Genomic DNA, 25,933 nt, shown 5'->3' with positions numbered 1-25,933 from the left:
ATCTTGTGAAGACCTATGCATGTCTTAACTTACGCACATTCATAAATGTTTGCCAGATTGGGGCCTAGGCTATAAACTCCTTAGGGCAGCGGCTGTGTTGACATATTGACGACGTACAACACTAATAGTCCCTGTGTAAGCCATAGTCTGTACTTCAGTTTCTAAGCTATTCAGAAGAGGCTTAGAAAATATTGACATGCTTTATTTTGGCAAAGTCAATGAACAAGCATCATGAACATCATAAAACTTCAGAGATTCAAAAGCTTTGGCACTTCTGTTTGGATGATCACCCAAACATCCATCCAAATTACATGAACCTTTCCTGATTCCCTCATTCATTGGCACCTTATCCTTACTGAGTGGAAGCATCCCTTCCTGCCTAGAGGTAGCAGCAGTCTTCAGGGGTAATCCTTACCCTTCTTCCTCTCACCTTCTCATCCAGGCAATCAAAACTCTTCAAGGGAAAGTTCACTGAACCTTTTCTTTTTGGGAGGAATCTTTCTGGTCATGACCCACGCCCTGGCCACCTTCACACTCTTTGTGGGAAACATCCACGAGTTACTCTCTCCAGCTGCATTCCAAGGGGAAAAGATTTATTCCCTTCTCTCAGACAGAGAAAAGCATCAACAATCTGAGCCTGCTGCTGCCCCTTTTCAATGTCTTCCTCTGAGGCTTCCCTATGGTACTTGGGTCTGAATGTGCAGCATACTTTTGAATCCTTCGATGGGGCAAATTACAGGGTTTACCAGGAGACTTCTGTTGCTCCAGACTTCAGCAGTAATGGGAGGCTTCCTGTCTGAGGAGCCGAGTGAAGAACAAACTGAACTTTCCCAGTTCTCACCAAGGGCCATATTCTACTTATTTTGCTCATATGGAGTTGAACCTTAGACCACCAGAAGTCCCACTGAAGTCACTATGAACAAAGGTATTAGAATCTGGCCCCAAATGTTCAGGTCTGGATTCAGTTTGAAATGTGTCAAAGTTTCAGCTAGTTCTTATACTAACCAACTCTAGATGTTCACCTATCCCTAGATATTGGACAGGTGTCTAAGCAAAATCTTCAGAGGTATGTGGTGCTCTCATTAGCTCTCCATAGGGCTTGATTACATGGGGTCATTCAGGAAAGTTAATTCAAACTTCAAAGTGAATTAAACTAAATCAAATTAAGGCCACTTCGATTCCGAACAACAGCATCCACACAGGGATTTAATGTGGTTTAATTAATCCACTTCAAATTCACACCTTTAATTAGGATTAGTTTTCCTGGATGTCCCCATGTGGACAAGCCCTGTATTTTGTTCTTAGATTTTTGTTCTGGATAGTTAATGATTACCACCTTACTTGAAATAAGATATTAAAAAAAATTCTAAACTAGAAAAAAATACCTTTATATAAATTCTTAATCAACAGTTTTACTGACATACCTCCTGCCAAAACACATTCTTCTCATTGCCATAGGCAAGATAAAGTGTATAACACCATGATTTGTTAGATGGAAGAAGCAATATGACAAAACACTTCTGGGATGCAATGTGTTTCGCCAAACAGCTGAAACTGTTTTGTTGATAAATGATTGTGTCTGATATTGTTAACATTGTCAGACACGTAAAATTTGATCCACTGACAAACCCCTCATAGCTGTCTCAATCTATTCAGTAATCAATATTAAACCCTGTTTAATGCCTCAATGCGTTCCTTTTTTGCTTGGCTTGTTGGTGAGGTTTTTTTGATTGTGCAGGATTGTATTTTTTTGTTCTATATATGACAAAAAGACAAATATATACATTCTGCTTAATAACTGCAACAAGCTAAAATATAATGGACAAGACTGGGGCTCAGACAGTATGGTGATGAACACACAATATCTAGAAAGTGGGAGCGGAAACTAGGAAAAAATGTTGTTTTGGTTTCTCATTTGAGCTCCATAGGAACCTCAATATAGCCAAATATTTATGTTATCTGGTGTTTTAAGACTCAATGCAACAAGGTGCTTCGTATCCTCAACTCCCACTAAAATCAATGAGACTTGACAGTGCTCAGCAGATTACAGAAAGTGCTTGGCTCCTAGCAGGATTGAGCTCTTAACATTTATGTGGACAAATAATAAAAGATGTGATATGTCCATAAATGGAGCATTAAAATATGCTGCACAAAATACAAATACTAGACTTTGCATACGCATCTAATCTTTTTACACATTTAGGTGAAGAATACCTCTTTGCATGGTATAAATCATACCAGACACCTTGACTTTCTAATGAAGCTGATTCCATTTTTCCTTTCCTAGATATATTTGCTTTAAGCCAACTGAACTTCAAAGTTTAAAAAAAAAAAAAAAAAAAAAAGCATGTGTTTTTGCTTAAACAGAAATCTGAAATGATGTTATCATTATTTCTTGGGGATCGAGTAAGTGCAGCTTTGCAGAGTTTAAGTTTTCACAAGCAGACACTGTGCAATGTAATAATTTATCCTTTCAGAAGAGCATATTGTACCTGGAAGTATAGGCTGAAAGGTTTTGTTCCATAGGGAATGCAGCTGCAACAAAAGAAAACTGAAAGTAATTTGTTTGCTTGTGACCAATGTAGAGTTCCAACTGGCCACGTCTCTCTTGCTCTTGCTCTCGCTCTCTTTCACACACAGTGTTACTGAAACAATCACCTAATGCAAAATTACAACCATATTTTTAATCCTTTTAGACTCTTTGGTCCTTTATTGTGGGAATGACAAACATCAAAATAATGAAAAAACAATATTTCCTCTATCAGGCAAAGTGTCCCCACCCTCCTCCACCACACACACAAAGAAGCCCTCTTGTGTTGCATTACATTGAACTGAACAATAACAGCAGTTTACATTTTCAATGAACTTGGGAAGCCTTTTAAAATGCATGTTCCAAGCCAGCCTTTGAATTTTTAATATTCTGATTCTTTTTTTCTCCAGACCCACGAAAACCTTTTCAGAATAAGCCAATCAGCTATTAAGCACTGAGCATGGACTTCCAGTGAATAAACAGATCCTCCTATTTTAAGCTGCATAGGTGCATATGAGACTATTGTTTCAGCGTGACATTTTCGGTTTACCATTTAGGACACATGGAAATTGTATTTACTGGTGGCATAGGGACAAATGGTGCAGCTATGTAAACCATGGGTACTGAAGATGAAATGATAACAAAGAGTAACAGCGTTCTCTTGATTTCCAAGTGATATTAGTAAATATTACTGCAAAGAGTATATATATTTTCGGTGGTACCTACTCAGCTTAAAATTCTAATAGCAAGTCACAGGGCATAGGACCCCAGAGCTACGGTAACTTACACCAGCTAAGGATGTGTTTCTCTCTGGAAAGGAGATATTTGTCTGATTGGACTTTCAAATTTCTAAAGTTTTAAGGGACTGATCCTCCGCTGGTCTAAATCACTGTGTGATAATCAATTGGTGCCAGCTGAGTATCTGCGCCATGAATTTCTAGAATCAAATAACACATTTTTACAGTATCAGAGTTCCAGGATCAAGGTATTTCCATATCTAAGGTAATGCATATTTATTAAGTGAAGATGATATTCTGGCAAATAAAGGAAAGCAGACAGAATATTTCTTAGAAGGGTAGGACAGAAATGGGGATGGGGGTAGGATAAAGAGAGCAAAATTATTCCTTAAAGCCAGGAAAACATGGAGTGCAGGATGCCAGTCACACAAATCTGAAGCACTGAGCAGAGCTGTAGAAAAGTGACATTAGCTGCTTTCATATGGTAATTTGTATAGAAGAGAAGGTTGTTTCTGGGTGGAGCACTAGCCAAGACCAAGTTCACTGAACCTAGCATACCATTCAATCAGCCATCTGAAAAACAATGAAAGACAGAGAAGGGGAGACTTTTATTTTGACTTGGTAACAGAGATGATGGCAATGGGGTGGGGTGGTGAGTAGAGGGGAAATGCCTGAAACAGCTTAAAAGCAAGAAAGCTGCATATCAGCAGTGGTTTCCTCTGGTTGTTTCTAGAGCAAATAAAATACATATCATATATAAATATATAATAACAATCATTCCATGGAATGACATACAGGTTTGCAAACAAAATAAATGCAGAAACACATGATGGGTGTAAGAGATGAAAAATGAAACAAGTTAGTGGCAATCTGCCAAGGTGGTGGTGCTCTTCCCCCCCACCTCCCCCCCCCCCCATCATTGACTTTCAAAGAGGATAAGATTCAAATAGCAAAATCTACCATGATTTCCAGGAGTTGATGCAGTGTGGAGGGTTGTTTTTTTTTTCATTGTAGCTTCTAAACTGCACTCAAAATAAGTTAAAGTGTCAACTAGTTTCTTGCAAGAAACTAATATTTTTAGATTAATGGGACTTGTTGTTGGGGGGGGGGGGGTTCTTTTTTTATTCTTTTTTTATTTTTGTTTTTTGCTAGTGACTTGTCTTTTATCTTGGCTTTCTCATCTCCTTTATTTGCTCTCTTTTTTGTTCCACTTTATCCTTATTTTAAAATAAAAGCTAGCAGAGCTCTTCTATTTTCATGGAAATTGCTCAGCAGTAAGAATTTCAGTTTGTTTCTAGAAGAATAATCTCTGGGTCAATTCACCCGAGATGCTTTGCAGTCTTTCACACAGCAATTTACTAATTAAAGATCAATTAAATGGAATTGTGTACAAGGACTCCAGCCATAGTGCATATGTAAAAGGTGTGTGTATAATATCTTCAGGTGGTATCCATGTGAAAATACGGCTGTTAAAGACTTTTGTGCTGCCCAACCTCAGAGACGTTCATCTAAAGATTAAACAAATTTCCTCTTTTATGTGTTTCTAGATAAAATTAAACATTTTAGGTGTGTATTGTCTTCAATAGCTTTAATCACCATCGAGACAGCCAGTTACATTTGGATGCACTCATTGGGCCATATTCAATGAGCTTGTCACAAGGAAGTGTAAATTACACCATCAAGACCCTTTGAGTTGCAGGAAGGATTTACTCTGACAGAGGGGGGGACATATTCCCACTGTGGCATTTCTTTGGGTTTCACTCCAGGGGAAGTAGCTGCAGGGTAGGATTTTCAAGAGCACTCAACATCTGCCTAACTTTATTCCCACTGAAACCAAAAGGAGGTTTGCCACTGACTTCAGTGGGAGTATATTTCCATCAGCCGTGAAGGCTTTTGAAACTCTCCACACGCTTTAATTCCTACCCTGAGCGTCAATGATGGGAGCCACTGAACCAGTGCACTGCCTGGTTGTCTCAACTATGCCTCTTACTCACTCTTTACACTGTCCTAGTCCCCTAGGCTAAATTGGTACAAGGTCACAGCCAGCCGTTTTGCGCCACTGCAATCTTCCCCCAGGGCACACGTTCTGCTGCTGAGCCCTCTGCCATGATCTCCTCTGGCTTTGGCTAGAGGGGACTCAGGAGAATGCCTGGGCCAATTTCCACAGCCTACAGGAAATTTGCTGCTATTCAGCAAAAGTTCAGCTTTGCAAACTTTGCTTTTCACACTGTTTAGGATTCTGTACACCGCTGCTATGACAAATCTTAAATGCAGAGCTAGCTAACAAAAAGAACATAAATAGTGCCATGCCACATTAGACCAGCATGTCATCTAGGAACAGATCCCAAATATAATTAGGGATGCATAACTTCCCAATGGAAGTTAGGTGTCTATGATTCTTTGAGGATCTGGACCCTAGTGCTTTATCATGTTCATAGCAACAGATGCTTCAGAGGAAGGTGACAAACCCCGAGAATGGAGAATTATGCAATAACTTTGCTACAAGTGAAGCATCTGCCCAACCATCAGCACTTCATTGTTGACTTATGTCCTGAAGCATGAGTGCTGTTCTCCGTATACGTTATTGTTCCACTTAATGTCCCTGAGGATGTTCTTTATTATTCACATCAATGTCTAATACTTTCTGGAATCCCACTTATGCAGTGTCAATGGTATATTTTGGCAATGAGTTTCACAGGTTAATTATATATATATAAAAAAAGTAGTTCCTTTCATAAGCTTTTTGTGCTGGATTTTAATTTTGTTTGATGTCCCACTTGAATTATGAGAAAGCTTAAGAGAGCAATTAATCTTCTCTATATGATTTGTTTTTTGGATTCTTCTTTCATGCTCTCTCATTTATCCCCACTCTAAACACAGATTCAGTCTGTTTAAAACTTGTTATGATTAGAGATAGCAAATAATTCAAAATAAGTAATTTATTTACTGAATTTTGCCTCTTTTTGACTCATATACTATGGGTAAACTGATCATGATTTCCTCCAGTTTATTGTTGTTTAAAAGTATTCAAAGAATAATTTCTGCAAATAACCCTTGCTGTGGAACTTATCTATATATAAGCAGTTCATTTCAAATAATTGATATTTGATCAATATCAAATAATTGATATTCAAGCTGTTTTGATTGGACATGTAGAACACTGAGTACTTTATGGTTCCATGACTGGGTAGCATTTTGAATCCAGGTTTCTGGTGTGACCACTCACAATTACAAAATCAAAATCCAATTTCTGTGAATATTCCCCAATATCTGCACAAAAATTCAGTGTTTCTATGAACATTCCAGCCAGCAAACTCACTTTCAAGAAGATTAATGGAACTGAACCTAAAACCAATGGGACTACAATCAAAGCATATTTATTTTACAATTCCATTGAATTTGTGGGGGGAGGGTTTCCTGTCTTCACCCACTTTCAGTTTCCTCATCTGTAATATGGAGATAATAATACTTACTTGTCTTCCATTGAAATGATCAATTTATTCACACTTGAAGGCATTTTGAGATCACCGAACGGGAGGGACACCTACATTCATTTTGTGTTTACACAGGAAAACTTTAAGTACAGTGAGAGCATTAAAACCCAAAGTAATACACATCTGAGAATTGATTACAGCGAATCTTAATATTGTGAATATGTATTTTGGCTCAGACCCAAAAAATAAGCACTTAAGCACATGCTTAGCTTTACACACTGTGCTTATATCTACACTTGGAGCTAGGGGTGTGATTCCCAACTCATGTAGACATACTCATGCTAGTCAAGCGAGCTCGCAAAAAATAGCAATATAGCTGGTGGGGAGCACAAGCCGCAGCAAACAGCAGCATGGGCTAGCTGTGCTGAATAGGTGTACCCACAGGGTTCAGGAGGATTTGTACGTGAAATGGCTAGTCCACATAACTGCTCAGCACTTCCTGAGCTCCAGAGGTTACACTTCTCTTTATAATACCTAGCACGAGTATGTCTACACGATAACACCTAGCACGAGTATGTCTACATGAGCTGGGAATCACATTTCTATCTCCACGTGTAGACATGGTGTGTGAGTAACCCCACTGATCTAAATGGGACTACTTATATGCTTAAAGATAAGCATGTAGTTAAGTGCTTTTCGGGGATGTGGAGCAAGGAGCATGACCATTATCCATGACCATTATGCTATTCAGGTTATATTTTTACTACTGATACATGTCCTTGCCCAACTGCACCATCCACTAACCATCACTACATTTCTAATGACTTAAATGCTTAAATCCCATTTTCAAAAGTGAGCAAAAGCCAATGGTACTTAGGGTCACTTTTGAAAGTTGTACTTCAGCTCGTAAGTCATTTCGGGGCTTTTGAAATTTGTACCCCAGGCCTTACTCTATGTTAGTACTTACCACAACGAGGCCTGTAGGTGCTACCAAAATATTTGAGGTGACACAAAATGTTCCAATTTTTGACATTTCAACGAAAAGTTTTTAGGGAAAAAAATCTGCATTTTTTTACCAGCTCTTCCAAGTAAAAGTTAATAATAAATAATAACATGTCATTAAAGATATGGCAAGTACATTTCTCTTTTTTAAAATTACATATAGTTTAATTAAGAGCTGGCCTTACTAACAAATCCTCTGTTTCACTTTCAGATTCAGACTGGGCTCAGTGTTGACCTCCCATGTGCTTCCATTAACTCATAGTAAATAGGAACTGGCCTGTATTCCTTTTACTCCTTTGGGTCCCATTGAGGTGCATGGAAGCTGGGCTTCCTTAAAGAATTCAGGATCTGCAAATGGCGAGCACAGTTGCACAAATACAAAACATTTATTTGATATTGCACGTCTTCTCATAATCCACTTCCCATTTTGTCAGAGAAGAAATCACACACAGTCAAGTATGACAAGCACTACTCCACCTAAGAACTCATTTCACAGCACTCAGTCATCTGGATCACAAAATAAAGGTTATATTCTGTAATATGCCAAGCACCTTCCACTCTTCCTGACTTCAACAGGCGTTGAGGTCGCTCAGAGCTATGCAAAATCTGTAGGAAAGACAGCATTCAAGTGAAGGTGGTTTATGCTTCTGAACTCTATTAATTGAAAAGAGGTTAAAGCATCAGAGCTTCATCCTCCTTCCTTTACACTCTCAAAAATTAGAAGGAAAGCCAATGAACTCAGATTTTAAACTCACACCACCATTCAATTTCTCTCCTGCCAAACTCATGTCCACAAAATCCTAGTGGAGCGTTACACAGGAATGTTCCATTTCAATGGGAATAACCCAGGTGTGCATGGCAGGTTGTGTTTTTTTGTGTTCACATTTTTTTAGGCTCTGTAATTCCTAAGGCCCCAGTACTGCTATTTGATCAACACAGAGGAAGATGCGTTAACCTGTCATGGAGCTTCATTGACTTAAATGGGGTTCTTCTCAGACTCAAGGGTCCATGTACATTTAGATTCGGTTGTTGCATCTGGGCCTAAGTGAACTATTTAAAGAGCCAATAAAATCTAAAATCTCACTGCCTTATGGTATTTCAGGCTCTGGATTGTGGAAATAAGAGACCAGATTTCCCTTTATTTTGGATGATACGTGGCTCTGGGAGGTTTTGTTTTTTTAAAGCCTGTGTGGGGATGAGGGAGAACACAAATACTGAGTCATTTGGCTTATTCAGATTTACTCAGAGAATGCTGTTTCCATCTTTATTACTGTGGAACTTGAATGCAAAGTCCTAGTGGTTAAAAATATCTTACACCCACAGAGATTCACAAAACTTTGCCCTACCTCCCTCTTTCTGTTACATAATTAATGTATGTTCACTGTTAAGCCAAAACAAACAATTGTTTTCCCCCAGGTAAAAGAAATAACCCTTTATTTTAGACTATGAATGCACAGCTTTGTTCAAATCCAAGGCTCTAATTTAGGGGTCCCTGCAATATAATTGTATCTCTTATAATTATCCTCTCATGTTAAAACAATCCAACCCAGTCTAGAAGTGGCAGTGGATGCTGGTTCTGCTAATTCTCAGGGAAGGCTAGGGTGGAAAACAAAGCAGGAGGTCTTGTGGTTTCCCCTGTGTGCTTTTCTTTCACTGATTGCAACATAGCTAAGGATCCCTGGAAGGATCTGGAAATGCCACTTGGTAGGCTGATCAAAATCTGTCCCTGGATTTGATGGATAATTTTACTTATGTTCCATTTTTATACACTGTGGCCCTGTGAACGAGTGCAACTCACTAAATTCTGAGCCAACTCACTAAATTTGGCTTCATATCTTTTACTGTACGTACACTTAAATGTACTTCCAGACTCTATGCCAGACATTATATCAGAATTGCCAAGTCAGGGAAATGAGATTTATGGCCTCATTTTATGCTAAGATACCACCACATAGATAGCGCTAAACCCAATAGTACATGTGGCCGGGGAGTCTGTTCCTGATGCCTAATGGTCAGCCTACCTCATCGCGTGGCGTGGCTTTTTACGAGGTCGAAGAGGCTGATTAAATATACAAGCACCTGGGAGACAGTTGCTGAGAGGAAGCAATCCCAGGAGTAAGAAGTGTTTGGGAGGAAATCTCGTTACTGTTTCTTTAGAGGTCCATGGCCAGAAGCCTTGCAGAGAAGGCAAAGCAAGGCTGTGCTCTCACCCCACCAACTGAGGATGAACTGGGAGAAGGCGACCAAGCTTCATAGCAGAGGGGACACCCGCATGGAAAGGCTGGTCTAGTGAGAAGTCTGAAGGCTAATTAAGGAAAAGGATCCAGCCAGCCAGCCGAGAAGTTGGTAAAGCACCAGCAGCTGGCTAACCTAGACCTCAGCTCCAGAGGAGAGCTGAAAGCACCTGCTTAGACAGGACTATGAATCTGATTGACAGAACCTGGTTCCAGGGAAAAGAGTTGGGGAGACTCTGGATAAGAAGAAAGTGTGAAACTAACGAGTACAGGCCCATTCCAAAGAGGAGATCTGGGGATTCCTGCTTAAGCAATGGCTTCAAAAAGGTAACTGCCAGAAGGGAAGGGTTCCTGGACCAGAAATTGTTTTCAGGTGCAGGAAAGGAGAAAGGAGCCAGGAACTGCTAGTTGGACTAAGCCTGAGGCAATGAATGTCCCTGGGTGTAGCTGAGTGAACTTTTCTTTAGGCTTGTGGCTGTCATTAATAAATTAGACCGTTGGAAGGGACCCTCTTCCATTCAACTGTCTGGACTTGTTTATAACTTATATGAAGGGAAGTGAGGCAGAGCTCACCTGTGGTGCCATGCTGGACTGAAAGGAGCCACAGCACGGTGACCCAGGGCCATTTTAAGACCTTCGTAGGCCCTAGGCACACTTGCCTTCGTAGGCCCCCCAACCAAAATAACTAATTTGATTTTAAGCTATTAATAAATAGTTTTTTAAATTAAAAAAAACATGATATATACAATTTTTTTCATAGGCCCTGAAAGTTTTGTGCACTGTGCCTATTGTGCCTAATGGATAATACGGCCCTGGGGTGACCTCCGCATTTGAGCGCAAAACCCAGGAGAGGATTTTATTTTAAAAACAGTGGTTCTTTGCGCATTTATCTGATAACAGAAAAAATGGGCCTTAATCTTCAATTCTTACTTATTTCACTTCCAGGAGTATTGCAAAACTGCATATGGACTGGATGGCTTGCACAAGAACTGGTAATGGGATGTTTAGCCTTTCTCAAGTAGGGTATGTATCTGAATGTTGGTTAGGCCTGTAGTGGCACTAAGTTGGAGTCAGATGACTGCTGTCCAATGACTTCTGTAAAAAGAATAAGTAATTTCCATCCAGTTTTAAGTGGGCTGGGGTCCACATCATAAACCGCTGCCATAACTGCCACTAGGTGGCAGTAGTGGTAGCAAAACATAGTCCAAAAGGTGGCTTCTCCCAGTTAGATTTGGGTTATAGTAGTAGATAGATTTGGGGAAGATTTGTGGCACTGCACAGTATGTCACATATGTCTTCTGTGGGGTCTAGATCCTGACATCCTATTCTGCTTTTACTCAACCCACGCTTAAATCAAGATTGTAATAGTCTTCATCAGAAGTTTGTCTGGGTAAGCTTGCAGGTTGATAACTTCCTACAGGAAGTTCTGCTACTTTGAATTTCCTTTAATCCCGAAACAGATTGAAAAATCAATTTTGATATCTACCATGAAATGGGAATTCCAAAATTTTGTTACAGAAACCTTAATGTGACCTTATTTAAATATGTCGTTAATGTTGAAACAATATTAAACATTACATATAGTGTATATACAAATTTTTAATATTATAAACAAAAAGTTTTAATTTTTTTCCCAAAAAAACAATAAAGTCGGAACAAAATTAAACAAGAAAGTCAAAACAACAGACAATTTCAATTAGAATCATTTCAAAAATTGGCACATTCCTGAGAAAAGGTTTTGGTTTCGATGAAACAGCATTTTCTAAGGGTAAACTGCTCTGTCGAAAATGTTTCAACCAGCTCTGCAGAGTAAGGACTTCAGGAAGCTAGTGGGAATTTTGACTAAGTAATAATTGAATATGGATTTCAAGATTTGGCCCTGGATAAACAGAAGATATCTGTCTTTAGGGCTGTCAGTTTAATACCTTTCACCATTGCTAAATTCACATAAGAAAAATAACTGCATATATTCTGGCTCCATTAAAACTAGATTTCTTTCCAAAATAGACCGAGTCTTACTAAAAGTCATTTGTTCAGGTCAAAGATGAAGTCACACTTTGGTGGGCTGAATGTGTCAATTGCTCTTATAAGGTAGTTGCAAATAAACTTTTGATTTACTGGTTTGTTTCTGTAGACAGTTTTTTACATCTCTTTAGAGCCCAAGAGCGCCACTGCATGCATTCTTAGAGCCTTGTAAAGGAATGCTGAGGAAATTTGCCATAGACATAGAGGGCCTGATGTGGTTTTGCCTGCTATTCTGCTAATTTGCATACATGTTCAACTGGTCACTTGCATGTGTAACTAACAGGACTGCACATGCATATCTGGTAATGTGTACACAAAGCAGGCATGCTTTTTTGCATTGTGTATGCACATACTTCTAAAAGTCATGCCCCTGTGAGCGTGGTGAAAAATTTAATATTTGCTACTGCATGACAGTTTGCAGTGAGCGTAGTCTCTTATTCCAAGTATATAAAGTTACCATAGTCACTGCAGTTGCCTCTGGTGGTTTAATATTGTGTTTTTAATCGCATCTCAAAAGTACTGGCTTCATGAAGTGGGTGCTAAGGCTTAATATTATAAATCATTTAGTTTGGTTTGCTATAATTTTTTAGGACCTAGATACCACAGTACACTGAATAGCATTATATAGATACACTAAATAACCATTTTAGTTGAATTGCATAAAACAACCCTCTCTCCTGCTCAGTGTTGCTTGTGCACAAGGAACTCTCCTTTCATATACATAGCTGGGATGAACCCTGTTTGGTTAATTTCTCGGAAGGAGTTACACAATTCTATAAAATGGCCTCTTTAGGATAAACGCAGTTTTAAGAGCCCTGTCCTCTCCTATTCAATGATTCCTAGCCAGTTAGTCACTTTGAAGAGGAAAAGAAAAGGACACCCATAACCAGCATTCATATGCACGTGCTGTTTCCCCTGGTTTTAAGCAGAGTCCCAGGTACATATTTGAAGGAAAGAAAATTATCTCCTAACTCTCACTAGAATATGGGCTAATTCCAAAAATATAAGGAAAGAATTTTACTCTCAGATGCATGTGTTAGATCTTGATACCAGAGCTCTTCTGCCTATGTACAAAAATGACTGAATCAAATGACATCACCATGACATGCCATCTAGTTAGAACAATATGGCGTATCGGAGTTCAGTTCTGCCATGCAGATCTTACTTGATATTGCTAAAAATACATGATATGGATAGCATTTCTTTTCCAAAATGTTTTGGGCCATATTGAATGTTCACTCATGAAACCAGAGGGCCTGAGCACAGTTAGATTCAAGCCTTGTATATTGAGAAAAGCTGCACCAGTTTAACTCAAATAGGAATTTAAGCTGATTTAGTTAAAATGTTGCAAATCCTGAGTGGAAACTCTTATTTTGGTTATTCAACTCTTGGCCTGCTGTCCTGGGTAGAATTTTGTGAACCTGAAACTAGTCAAAAGTTCTCTGGCTTCATTACAATAAGGACATGAGGGCCTGGTTTGTTGAACAGCATTATGCTTGCAGATAGGAAACAATTCCAAGCACAGGTTTCACTTGGATTCAATCTGAAACTAGATTAACTTTGAGTTTAGGGCTTGCTCAGACTGAAACTCAATGTCAACTTCCGGGGCCAGATCCCCTGCTGGTGGAAATGAGTGCAAGTGGAGCTTTGTCAATTTAAACCAGCTATGGATCTGGCCCAGCAATGTAGACCCACATGAACCAAAACCCAGATGAAGTCTGCATTGTAGTACATGGGGACGTATCCCTTCAAATAGTGTTCACTGTGTTCTGTGTTTTAGAAGCTGCCAGACACCAGCCAGAGCAGCAGTACAAATATAATGAGGCCTTGTGTGTGTGCGTAAAAACATGTGGCTTCTTTATACTGTTTTGTTATGAAAAGAGCAAAAGCTGAAATGTGCATGAACCTCTGTGAGCTGAAATGGCTGAATTTTGCACAGCAGCATTCCTCTTTTAAGCAGACACTGCCATTCACGTCAGACTACACTGGACGGCTCTAGGCTGTAGTTGGAAACTCTTACTTACATGGAATAACATCGTCGTCTATGAGTGGTGAGCCTGAAGTTAATGAGATGTGTCACGTATGAAGGTGTTCTACAGAGTGAGGAAGGGCACCAGAATCTGCTCCCTTCTGAAATGGATAAGTGGCAACTGAAATCAGATCACCAACACCACAGTTTATTTGTGACCTAAGCTGGGAAGAAAGATACATTTAATGTTATCTCAGCAACAGAGTATAAACTTGAATTTGTGTGTTACTGAACCCATTGCCCCAATAACAGGTCATGTGGGGTGTTTGGAGTCTTTGAGGAGGTTGGTAAATGGGGTGGTATAAAGAATCATTCTGACTCCAGCTGTGAACACCCCCAAACTTGGAAGGGAATTCAGAATCCGAACTCACCTCCAAGATCCGAATCTCACTGTTAGCCCTTGTCACGACCCTAGACTCATCCAAAATCCTTGGCTCAAACACCGACGTGGGAGTGTTTGAAACATGACTCCCACTTCTGCAGTGTGGATCTATCTCGAATTTGTAATGTTAGCAGTAGTAAGCTTTCCATAGGAGGGGGGAGGAGGAGATAGGGATAGAGAAATGGCATGCAGTGGATTATAACGCCCTTCAAATCCGCCTCCCCATTCATAAACATACTGAGTCCAATCCTCAGCTGGTGTAAATTTGCATTTACATCACCACTGAAGTATGTGGAGCTATGCTGCTTTACATCAGTTAAGATTCTGGCTCTGTGTCCCTATGCTTCCCAGAGCCAGAAGTCAAGTCTTACAGTCATTGAGGAGAGGGGAACAATTACACTCAAGAGAAATTAGGAGATTTAAAAAAGAAAAATCCCCTGCCAAGGTTTTTACTATGGCTCCTTTCATATTAGTAGAAGCCTTTACATTATTGATTTTTCGTATAGAAAGGGGTGGTCTGTGTGTGGGGGGAGGGGGGTATTTTTCATACTAAAATTGAAACAGGAGTCACGAGTAAAATAGATGTTACGCTTTTCTTTAGAAAGAAAAAAAATAGGATTGAGTAGAAATTTTCAGCTTTCGGAAGCTGGGAGTTTGGGTTTGAAATTTTGGCATTAGTAATTCCCTATACTTGGTCCACAAAAGTTCTCTTTTGTGTTTACGAAAGGTTTTCTTTCTGTCTTTTTTTTTTTTATTTTTTTAAAGTAAGTCTGTTACCAAAGGATTTTAAGATACAGGGGAGATGTGAAAGGCATAGGAGATTTTCATTTCCTGTGTTATAGGGTGCAAATAATATCAGTATGAAAAACCTGGCAGGAAGATTTAAGATAGCAGTTTTTACATTGATAAGTATTTGTTCATTTCCTGACAACAAAAAATATAAATCTCTTCAGAAATTAAATACCCTGGCTTGTTGAAGCACTTTTGTGACGTTCTGTGGTAGACTGGCTTCCTTTCATTGGAAACCCACAGCTAGAATAATAATCACAGCATCAGTTATTATACTTGTATCAGTTCTGTGCGGCAAGAGGCTAATACAGTGTATGGCCGAATTCTCCTACTTTTGTGTCACTTATTTTCTCTGTGGGCCAGATTTGCATTTTAATGGAAGTAGTTTATAGACTTCTTTGCTGCCTTCATAGTGCCACAAGTGGCATCATTAAGTGAGTTAAGCCGGATTAATGCTGATAGTAAAGTCAGATAATACAATAACAGAGGCCTTCATTTCCATTTGGATTAGGTGAAGAGAGCAGGCCTGTCTGGTGCAGGGTGATAATTTGTAAGCGTGATATGTTGTACTTGAGAGGATAAGATTAAATTTAGTGGGTTTAACTGTCATCCCAGTAAGTCAATTACTTCATCTTTTCAGGCTTTGAATTTCTTTTATAAATAAAATAAATGGAATATTGAGCTGCTCCACAGCCATTTCGAGCTTCCATGAAGAAGAATTACACATGCTGGGCCAAAAAAAAAAAAAAAAAAAGGTTTCTGATTTGGCTCCATAAGCAAAATATAAACTCCATTCAAGTGCCAGCATGGCAGCAGCTCAGAAATATTGTCCATCTCTCATATCACAAGCATGACAGATTCCATTGTGACTTTAGATTATCCATAATAGGAAATATTTATATTGTGCCTGGCCCTTTCTATTTGTATCTGTTAGACTGTAGAAGGAATACAGTAAAATACTGATCCCTGCTACCATTTAACCCCTTTACTGTTTTGTTATTTTTCCATATATTTAAAGTTTACACCATAGTAATAAGTGAGTCTCAGATAAAAATGAAGAACTGGGATCTGTTATATTTTTAACATGCATCAAGCTAATACAGTTTTTTATTCTCCCATTTGATACCAAATCTGTGAGGCCGTTTCTTGGATACAGAAAGTTTGGTGATCTGGTTTCTATAAATTAGATACAGCTCGATAAACACCAACATCTTTATTTCTACCTACAGATCCAGACTGAATACAGGTAACATCAAGGGATGTTAGGCATGTCAACAAGGGAGTGTTTATCCATAACAAGAGATTTCTTACAAGCCACCCAAACTCAAGATCCTTTTGTAACATTATTCAGAAGGGCTTAACTCACACTCTGAGTGAGGAAGATAACCTTTCCTATGATCTCTTAAGCTATTGGTGATGCTCATCATAGTCATGCGCTAAGGTCATAGGCCCTGACGCTGCAAGGTACTAGGCATTCTTATCTCCCTTTGAAGTCGGGGGTTAAGAGCACCAGCACCTTGTAGGGGGCACTCAGCACCACACAGGATTAGGCCAATAGTAAGAATTTAGATACCACAGTGATGGCCATGGCATGTGAACACAGATTGCTAAGAACGACAGATAGACAGATTTAGTAAATATCATAGCGCTACACAATAATTCTGTGACTTTTCATGTTGATAGAAAATGAAACTTCACAGTCTTTTCCTGCAGCCCTTCCGCCTGCACAACTCCCATTGACGTTAGTGGGTGCTCACATTGCAGGTTCTGGCTTAAAATTAGTAGACAGCAAAGCAGAACTCCGGGACTGAATTTCTTCAAACACTGGGAAGATTCAGATCAGATCTAGATGTGAAATTGGTGACTTAGGCCCATCTGTATTAATTAGGGAATTACCAGCTACTGTAGCTAGTCAGGTGATAGATGCTATTCTGTGTAGGCATAGCTAGTCAGGTTCAATAGATATCATATCCCCTGCAGTCTGATTTAAAGGGAGATATAATTATTTAATCTCAAGGAGCAAAATATTTTCCAAGTAAGTTGAGACCATTCTTATGTAAGTTACCGTTTACTATGGACACTTAGGCCTGCTCCTCTTCTCGTTTATATTGGAGTAAGTCAGGTATAACGCCAGTGAAATCAATGGAATTATACTGGTGTAAAATCAGTGTAAGTCCGAGGGAATCTGAGACTTCTGGAAGATATTGTGCCATGTCAAATAAAATGGAATATATAGAGTTAGAGTATCTGTTTTAAGTGCTCAGTGACTTTTTTATCTGAATGATTTTTTGTTTGGGTAAAAGGCTTTTGTCAAACAAAAGTTGTGTTCTTGGGGGAAAAAGGAAAGGTTTAGTAATGTCAAATTCATCATTTCATGCTTCACTTCCATGACCAGTTTGACTTTTAGTTGTTTTATTATTTCAATTAATCTCTTTAAAACTTTCTTAATAGTTGACTTTTACCTCTTCCCCGCTCTTGTTTTTGGAACATTCCTAGAATAATATACTTTTAAATGCCTTTCATAGTCACAGGTTTGATTTGCAGATATGTATAATCTATAATCAAACCCTGAGCCCTGAATGTTCTTACAGATATCAGTGTTCCATTTTCTGTCAAATTAGCAATGTCATGCAAGCTTTGAGAGGCTGTAATTACAACCTCAACAGAGCAGAAAAGCTCTAGCAGCCAGCCAGCCATATGCTGCTCAAAAATTAGCCCATTTCCCCTTGGAAAACTGAACAGTTTCTCCTTTTAACTTCTAAACACGCTGATGGTGAGCCAAATTCTGCCTTCTTTTGGACTCCAGCAACGCCACTGACACTCATGCAGGCATAACTGAGGAAAGAATCGGACCAGCTTGGCTCTAATTGTCATGCAATTATCCCAAATGCATTGCATAGACAGCCCTATGTTTAAGCATAAAGAATCAGAACTGCTTGGCTGTAGGCTGTATGCAGTGTGGTTGTGGCTGTGTTGGTACCAGGATAGTAGAGAGACAAGATGGGTGAGGTAATATCTTTTATTGGACCACCTTCTGTTGGTGACAGAGACAAGAAGTTGGTCCAGTAAAGGATGTTACCTCACCCACCTTGTCTCTCTCTCCTTAGGCTGACCATTCACATACTACCATGGCACAATGAGATGAATATACAATAAACAGAGCTAAACTACGATAGCATAAAAGAATGAAGGCTTGAGGCAGCCTCAGATCATTGATGTTTATCTCAAGCCACTAGCTACCAGCTTGCCGTCACTAGGTCAGCTCACCAAAACAGGAAAAGATGGATTATTTATCCATCCTAGTTATGTATAAAGCCTAGGTTTACCATAATATCCAAGCACCTCACAACCTTTAATGCACCCTCAAAACATCTCTGTGATATAGGAACAGTATTAACCAGGGGTCCCCAAACTATGGCCCGCGGGCCGCATCCAGCCCGCCGACACATTTTGATTGGCCCATTCCCTTCTCATCCCCTCCCCTTTCCCTCACCCCTCTCCCACATGACGTGGGCCCAGCCACTCCAGCCCACCATAAGAGCAAGATTGAGTGGTGTGGCCCTTGCAGCTGAAATTTTGGGGACCCCTGGTGTTGACTATTATCTTCATTTTACAAACTGGGACCCGAGGAACAGAAGCCCAGATTTTTAAAGATATTTAGGCACCAATTGATTTCAACAGGATTTAGGCTTCTACGTGCCTTAAAACATATGGCTCAAAGAGACCAAGGCCTTTATTTTCAAAGGTATGTAGGTGCTAATAGGTGCCATGCGCTATGTTCAAAACTACTATTTTCAAATGTACTTAAGCAGGTTGGGCATCTAATTCCCCTGGAAATCACGTCACCTGCTTAAGTACTTAATCTCACTAGGCACCTAGCTGCGTCTTTAGGTGCCTAAACACCTTTGAAAATGTGCCTCTAATTGACTTGCTCAAGAACTGAACCAGGCTGTCCAAGTCTCAAGACTATTCTCAGACAACTAATGCTGGCCAGTGTGTCTGTCACTGGGTTTGTTCTGTGGAAAAAGAGAGGGATGGCTGTGGAGTTCCCCATCCCTGAAACTCATTCAACATTCAATTCAATGTGCATCTCAGGGTCAAGACCCTTGACAAGTTTGTTTATTTTGAAAAAGAGAAGGTTAAGGGAAGCCCTCACTACACAAAGGTCTAGATAGAATAGTCCAGAGTGGCACCAGCTGAGGTCTGCTTTAAACACCAAGGGACAAGTGATTTCAATAGGTTTGCACCTGTGTAAGTGAAAGCAGTTTTTAGCCCCCAGGCCAATGGCTCATCTTGGTTAAAGTGCTGTAACTCCTTTGAAGCAGGTTAAGGTTATTTTGGGTTTATATGGCTATAACTTAGCTGAGCATCTGGCCCTCAACTTTCTGCTATGGCATTTGCAAATATTTTGACATTCAAACATCCCTAAAGCAAGCCAGGAACTTGACAAGTTCCTAGCACGGCAGCAGTACAAACATTTCATGACCCAAAACCCTCATAAATATTCTAAAAATCTAGGGCTGAGAGGTCATCACCTAGTCTCTGTAGCCTCCTAAAAAGCATGACTGTATGAATCTCAGTAGCAAAATGGCTACCAGTGGCTTTCTCTCATTCATTATGTGATGAAAGACAAAAACACCATATAATATGTGGGCAAACACTTTTCACAAAACAATCACTCCATATCTGAACTCTCAGCCGGGGGGGGGAGGGAGGGGGGGGCACTCAGATATTCCCAGAATACTGGACATTCCAGTACTTCTGAGAGTGGTGTGGGTCTACCCAAACCAGTGCGACCTGAGATGCATGGTGGAGCGGCACAACATATTCTTCAAAATGGCTTCCCCCATCCAATAGGAAACAAAACCATTTCTGGTTTTGTCTGAGTACTGGATGGGAGACAAACCCTAGAAAACAGGACTGTCTGGTTTAATACCAGGCGAGTGGTCTGCCTACTCAGTCCTCATCCTCAAAAAGAAACCTGTAAAACACCTTCAAAAGATGAGTCTCGGAGCTTAAATTCATAAGTTTGCTCAACACTAAAAATCATAGTCTTAAAAGACAGTGGATTAGAACTAGACAGCACTGGCAAGCATGCAGTTGTTCAGAAAGACTTTAACCCTCTTTGAAACATATTGTGGAAACATTAACATTATAAATGGCTTTTTAAAAACGGAGTTCAGAGGAACTGGGAGTGCAGCCCTGTGCCAAAAAGTCTTCAGATGAGGATTCCCACCAAATGAGCTCACGTTACCCAACTCATAACACAGAACAAAAGCAAACTTGGGAACTCAGGTTCAGAGGCTTTTTGGACACAAAGCAATAGACACAACAGGGACATTGGATTTATAGCTCATTAGAGATGGTAATGGTACACACTATTGTACTTACCATTCAGTGGTATCTCATATTGAATCAGATTCTCCAGTGCAATGTGGCCTGTTCATACCACACCACTTATATAATTTGGCATTCAATCCAGTTTAACCATCCCAGGGAGGATCATCCCATTTTAAGGGTCACTCTAGTAGCATACAGCCAGCATTGGGTGCCCTAAAACCACATATGGTTGGAGGAAATGGGGTGAGGTTGGGATGGATGTAAACAGGGCAGTCTGTCCCTTCAAGCACCAGGGAGGGCTGGAGAACAACCAGTCCTGTTCTGGAGAGGGATGTGGCTGATGATGCACTTCTGAGGTATATAAAGGAAGGCTGCAGCTCCATGAAGAGCCTGGAACCAGGCGAAGGCTGGGAATGCACTCTTACGTGGCTGCAGCGGAAGGCCGTGAGAGAGCCCTGAGCACCTCCTGCACCCAGCTTGGGGAAGGTCCAGACCATTAAGCTGCTGGATACCAGACAGCTTCACAGCCTCCAATGAGAAGAGGACTGTTGCTTTTTTTTTATTGTTCCAGTTTCCTTTGTGCATGTGTATTAAAGAATAAACTGAGCCTGGAGGTAAAGGCTACAAACTAAGCTGGGAGCAGCTGATTGGGTCCATCATCCTACCATGGGCCTACATCACATCACTATTTAGCTAGATTTTTAGACTGGTGTAAAATTAGAGCAGCCCTTATGGTGCTCTAACACAGTGTAAGGGACCAGCCTCCACAGAGCGGCGCCAAGGTCAGGGGAGTACAAAGCTGTGTTTTATGCAACCTTAGCTAACTACTTCAGGACCTCTGCTGAATGACGTTTAGCTGCATTCCAGGATCCAGCCCATAATTTACACAATGGTATTATATAGACTAAGGCTAGGAAAAGAGTATTTACGATACATATTCAGCAGGGTGGGTATGATGTGTAAATAGTAAAGCAGTTTAAAAAGACAAGTGTAAAGATGTAAATCCTGATTCTAATTTCACTAAGCCTTCTAGACACTGAGATTCTGAGGGTAAATGAAAATCAGGCCTTAGCATTTTTCCCTGTACCTTTTTAATTTCCCAGTTTTAACATGCAGAATATACAGGCCTAATCCTGAAAGCATGGGATTAATTGGTGTAATTCATGTGCTGAGGGTACACAAAGGTTGAAATGATATCGCCACCTCTTAAATTTGGTCCATCGTATATAACTTAGCAACAATGAAATTGCATTGGTATATATAGAGCAGGTAAGTCAGTTTTTGCAGTTGAAAAGTTCAACCTTTGGATTGCACTTAAGAAAAGATGTGCTGCTGGTAGAAAAGTTAGATGTATGATACATAGCAACTGAATGCTAAAAAAATTAATAAAAACACCTTAGGGAAGAAAAACCCTGTCATCAAGTCTAAGTCACTAATTTCATTTCCAAAATAGTTCAATGTAAGTGTAAAAGAACAGCAATAAATATCATTAGATACTTCATTTGTGTATCCAAGGTTTTAGAAAATTTATATAGACAGTAGAACCTCAGAGTTATGAACACCAGAGTTGCAAACTGATCAGTCAACCACACACCTCATTTGGAGCCAGAAGTACGCAATCAGGCAGCCGCAGAGAAAAGAAGAAGAAGAAAAAAAAAGCAAATACAGTACAGTGCTGTGTTAAACATAAACTACTAAAAAAATAAAAGGAAAGCAGCATTTTTCTTCTGCATAGTAATGTTTCGAAGCTGTATTAAGTTAATGTTCAGTTTTAAACTTTTGAAAGAACCACCCTAACGTTTTGTTCAGAGTTACAGACATTTCAGAGTTACGAAGAACCTCCATTCCCGAGGTGCTCGTGAATCCAGGTTCTATTGTAGTATTACTTGAGCATGTGATCATGTCATAATGTATATGCACAAGGGGGCAGAGTTAAGGGTTGAACATGCAGCCTCGTGTTCTGCATTTTCTAACTTTCCAATGCTTAGTCGTCAAACTTCAGCATTCCCCTTAATAGAGGTTGTTTTTCCCTGTGGAATGTTTACACCCATTAAATTTCCATATAATGAAAGTAACTCCCAATATACCTCTAGTGCTTTTCAACTCTTCCATGCATGCCTCACTGGACCCAACATAAAAAGAACACCTTTTCAGTCTTTAAGCGTTCATGACTACTCTCCAGCCCCATAACAGATGTGTCTGTTGGGTTGAATTTATATAAATCACAGTAAATTTAACCAATTTATACAAACATAGATTTATATAGAAACCACCAACTCAGTTAAAAAGGGAACAGATTCTGAAGAGCAATGCAATCTCCATTTTATGTTACTCTTTTATAAAATTCTCTTTCTCTATAAGGTGAAGAAGGTTAAAGTAATTTACTTCCAGTGTTTATCATATATGGAGCTGCTGAAATAATAAGGGCAATAAAATTGAATTTAAAATTGTCTTTATTGGGATGAAGGTTACATTCATAAGCTTTGTTTGTTTTAATAGGTTTATTGTACAGTTGTAGGCATGTGCTATTATGCGGCAATGGATATGCTTTGAATATTTTTGTAATTGTGGGTAGTATAAAAGTCATTTTCTGTTAGATTGCACAAATCCATTACATTAGTAGAAAGATACATTATTGTAATAGGATTAATGTGCAACACATAAACATCAGTAATATTCTTTTTGATAAATTATCTCATTTTAATCACTTGGAATGTAGAGAGGTTTCAGGATAGTTCCATCTTTGATTTGCATAATTGTATTACAGACAGACAAATTGCATTATATTCTTCATTAACAGTAGATGGTTTGTATAACTATTGTATTTTTGAAGGCACTGCTCTTATGTTCATCCTGTAATTTGTCATTTTGTGACACTGCTGCGTAGCTTAGTTTGGAGAGAACAAACTAAAAGATTACTTGATTTTAGCTGAGTTCAGTAGTACCTGTGCATTCAATTGCAATGCAGTAAACTATTGTTTGTTTTAAGTTATAATCCAATACTAGTTAATTTTTTTCCCTCATTTGTGGAAGATCGCATGTTTATAGCTTTTCATAGCAAAATGTCAGCACTTCTAAATGAACTTAAAATATAATAGGATGAAATCAAATCAAATTTGATCTATCAGAATATTTATCTTTTACTTTCAAACTTTGTCTCTCTCACACAGGAGAAATTATCTATCAGCCATAGGGTTCCTTAGGGGTGGGTGGTTCTGTATAGTAAACAAAACAACTGTATTTAGAATTTAATAGCAAGATTTATGGCAAACTAGCTTTCAGTAAGAAATCCCTATATTTTAAGTTTGTGTATTGTCTATACAAAGGCCTGACACTTCCCATAAATGTTTTAGGTTGAAACAAATTTGGTTTTTTGGTGGAGGAGGGGAAGCTGTTTGTAAACAAACCCTCTTCAATCACTTTTGACTGCTGAGAATTCCAGTAAATTACAAGTTAGTTAGTACCTTGAGACACATTTTTTGTACTCCTACCAAATCAAAACCAGCTTAGTGTTTTAGAAAAGTCAAATTGTTGCACTCTATTTAGTCCATTATGAGTTTCGTGCATTTATTTTTTAAAGTTATTTTTTTTGGGGGGGGGTGAAATTAATATGGTTAAATCACCAATAGAGATGTGAGAAGTTTTTCCATAATGAAACACAAAACTCATGTTTTCTGATTTAATTCCAAATCTGAAACTCAGGCTAGACTCACTGAATTTTACAAACATGGTCAGAGTTTTGGGCCAAGTTTTTAAAAAACAGGAGCCTAAAGCTGGAATCCTAAATCAACATTTAGGCCCCAACCCTGCAAACCTTTTGTGCATACTTAACTTTAAGCACAGTGATTGGTCCCCCTGGAGTTAACTAAACTAATCACAGGTGAAATCGTGACCCATTGAAGTCAATGAGATTTCTGTAGCTGACTTCAGTGGGACCAGGATTTCAAAGGTAAACTCAGGGGCAGGTGTTTGCAAATTTTGGGCCCTAAGCATCTAAGAGCTCTCATTGGGTGAGAATCATTCTCATGCCAGCCAAGTAAAGGAGCCATAAAAGGGACTCAAAGCCACAGATTCATTCAGAAGAGTTTCACAGGTGCTGGAACTAAGGAATTCAGCTGAGGCTAGCCTCCAGGGTCCCCCTTGCAAGGGCTGATACGGAGAGTGTGGCTGGAGTATGTTGGGGCAGGGCTGCAGCATGTATTGCTGCCCATAGGGCAACCTGGGGAACCTGTCATACTTAGATATCTCTGAGAGCTTAAAGCTACCTTAGCCTCCTCCTCCCAGGCTGCAAATTCTGTGCTTAGCAGCACAGCACCGAATCTCCCCCGTTGCCTTTAGGTTCCTCTTTTTGAAATTCTTGGCCTTCGTAGTTTCTACAGACGGACTTAAACTGAAAAATGTATATAGAAATCTGGATTTCAAACACTCCAAACCTCAAAGGGGATCTCTGGATCAGGAGTTTCATTCTGGGACCATCTCTTGTTCACATGATTTTGACAGGAAACCAGGCCTGCAAAAAATATTTTGAGTTTTCATTTTTGGGTTCTTTATTTGAACATGAAACAGAATGTGACCCAATGGGAACTGAAACATCAACAACAAGAAAACCACCACACTGGTTCACACCAACCCCTTAGAACAAAAAAACCCTTTGTTTTGTGCAGAACAAAGAGAAGACTATGGTGTATGATAGAGGTAGGATAATACTTCTAAGAAACAAATCAAATGTTCAGTGGAATAAAAACTGCAAAAAAATTTTGATTAATTTTGCTCTTTTAGTGACTTTTTATTCATTTTACAGTAAAATTCATACAGGTGATTTTTTGTTTACTCTAATGTAGAAAGTGAGAGTGCCATGAAACATGTTTGCATAAAGCTTTGAGCCTCATGTTTTTTCATGCAGGCCTCTTGTATGCATAGTTAAATGAACACTTTTCTGAAACACGATAATTTGCAAATGTAATATAGGGCTAAATTTGCAAGTTATTTGCAACCTGTAATTTGCCTACCTCTATATCAAATCTACCAAGAGAAGCTTTCTAAAGGTTTTCAGCACTCACATTTAAAACAGACATTTCCAACCCATATGGTACCATGTATTTTGATGTACATAACTCCTGTGTCAATCTGAGGGGGTTCAGAGGCTACCTCATTCAAGGTTGGGTTCCTGGTGATACTGCATTTTTTCAATTCCCAGTGAAATCAATGGGTAATTCAGCATTCTTCAGGGACAGGCACTTTGTGAGAAGTGGGCATGTTGCAAAACAAATGGCATAGAGTGTCATGGATGTTTGACATCACCTTACACAGTCATTGGGAAACAATGGGCTGCGTACGGAAAGTCACCAGAATTCGTCTGAGAGGAAAAATGTGATGAAGTCTATCAGTGTTATTCACCATCTTTCTTGCTACCTCTCCACAAACATACAAA

Source organism: Emydura macquarii, unplaced genomic scaffold (assembly GCF_026122565.2).
Source record: "Emydura macquarii macquarii isolate MOO-44397 ecotype Brisbane River unplaced genomic scaffold, CSIRO-AGI_Emac_v2 contig_1253, whole genome shotgun sequence".
Lineage (NCBI taxonomy): Eukaryota > Metazoa > Chordata > Testudines > Chelidae > Emydura > Emydura macquarii.
This window is presented reverse-complemented; position numbering follows the sequence as displayed.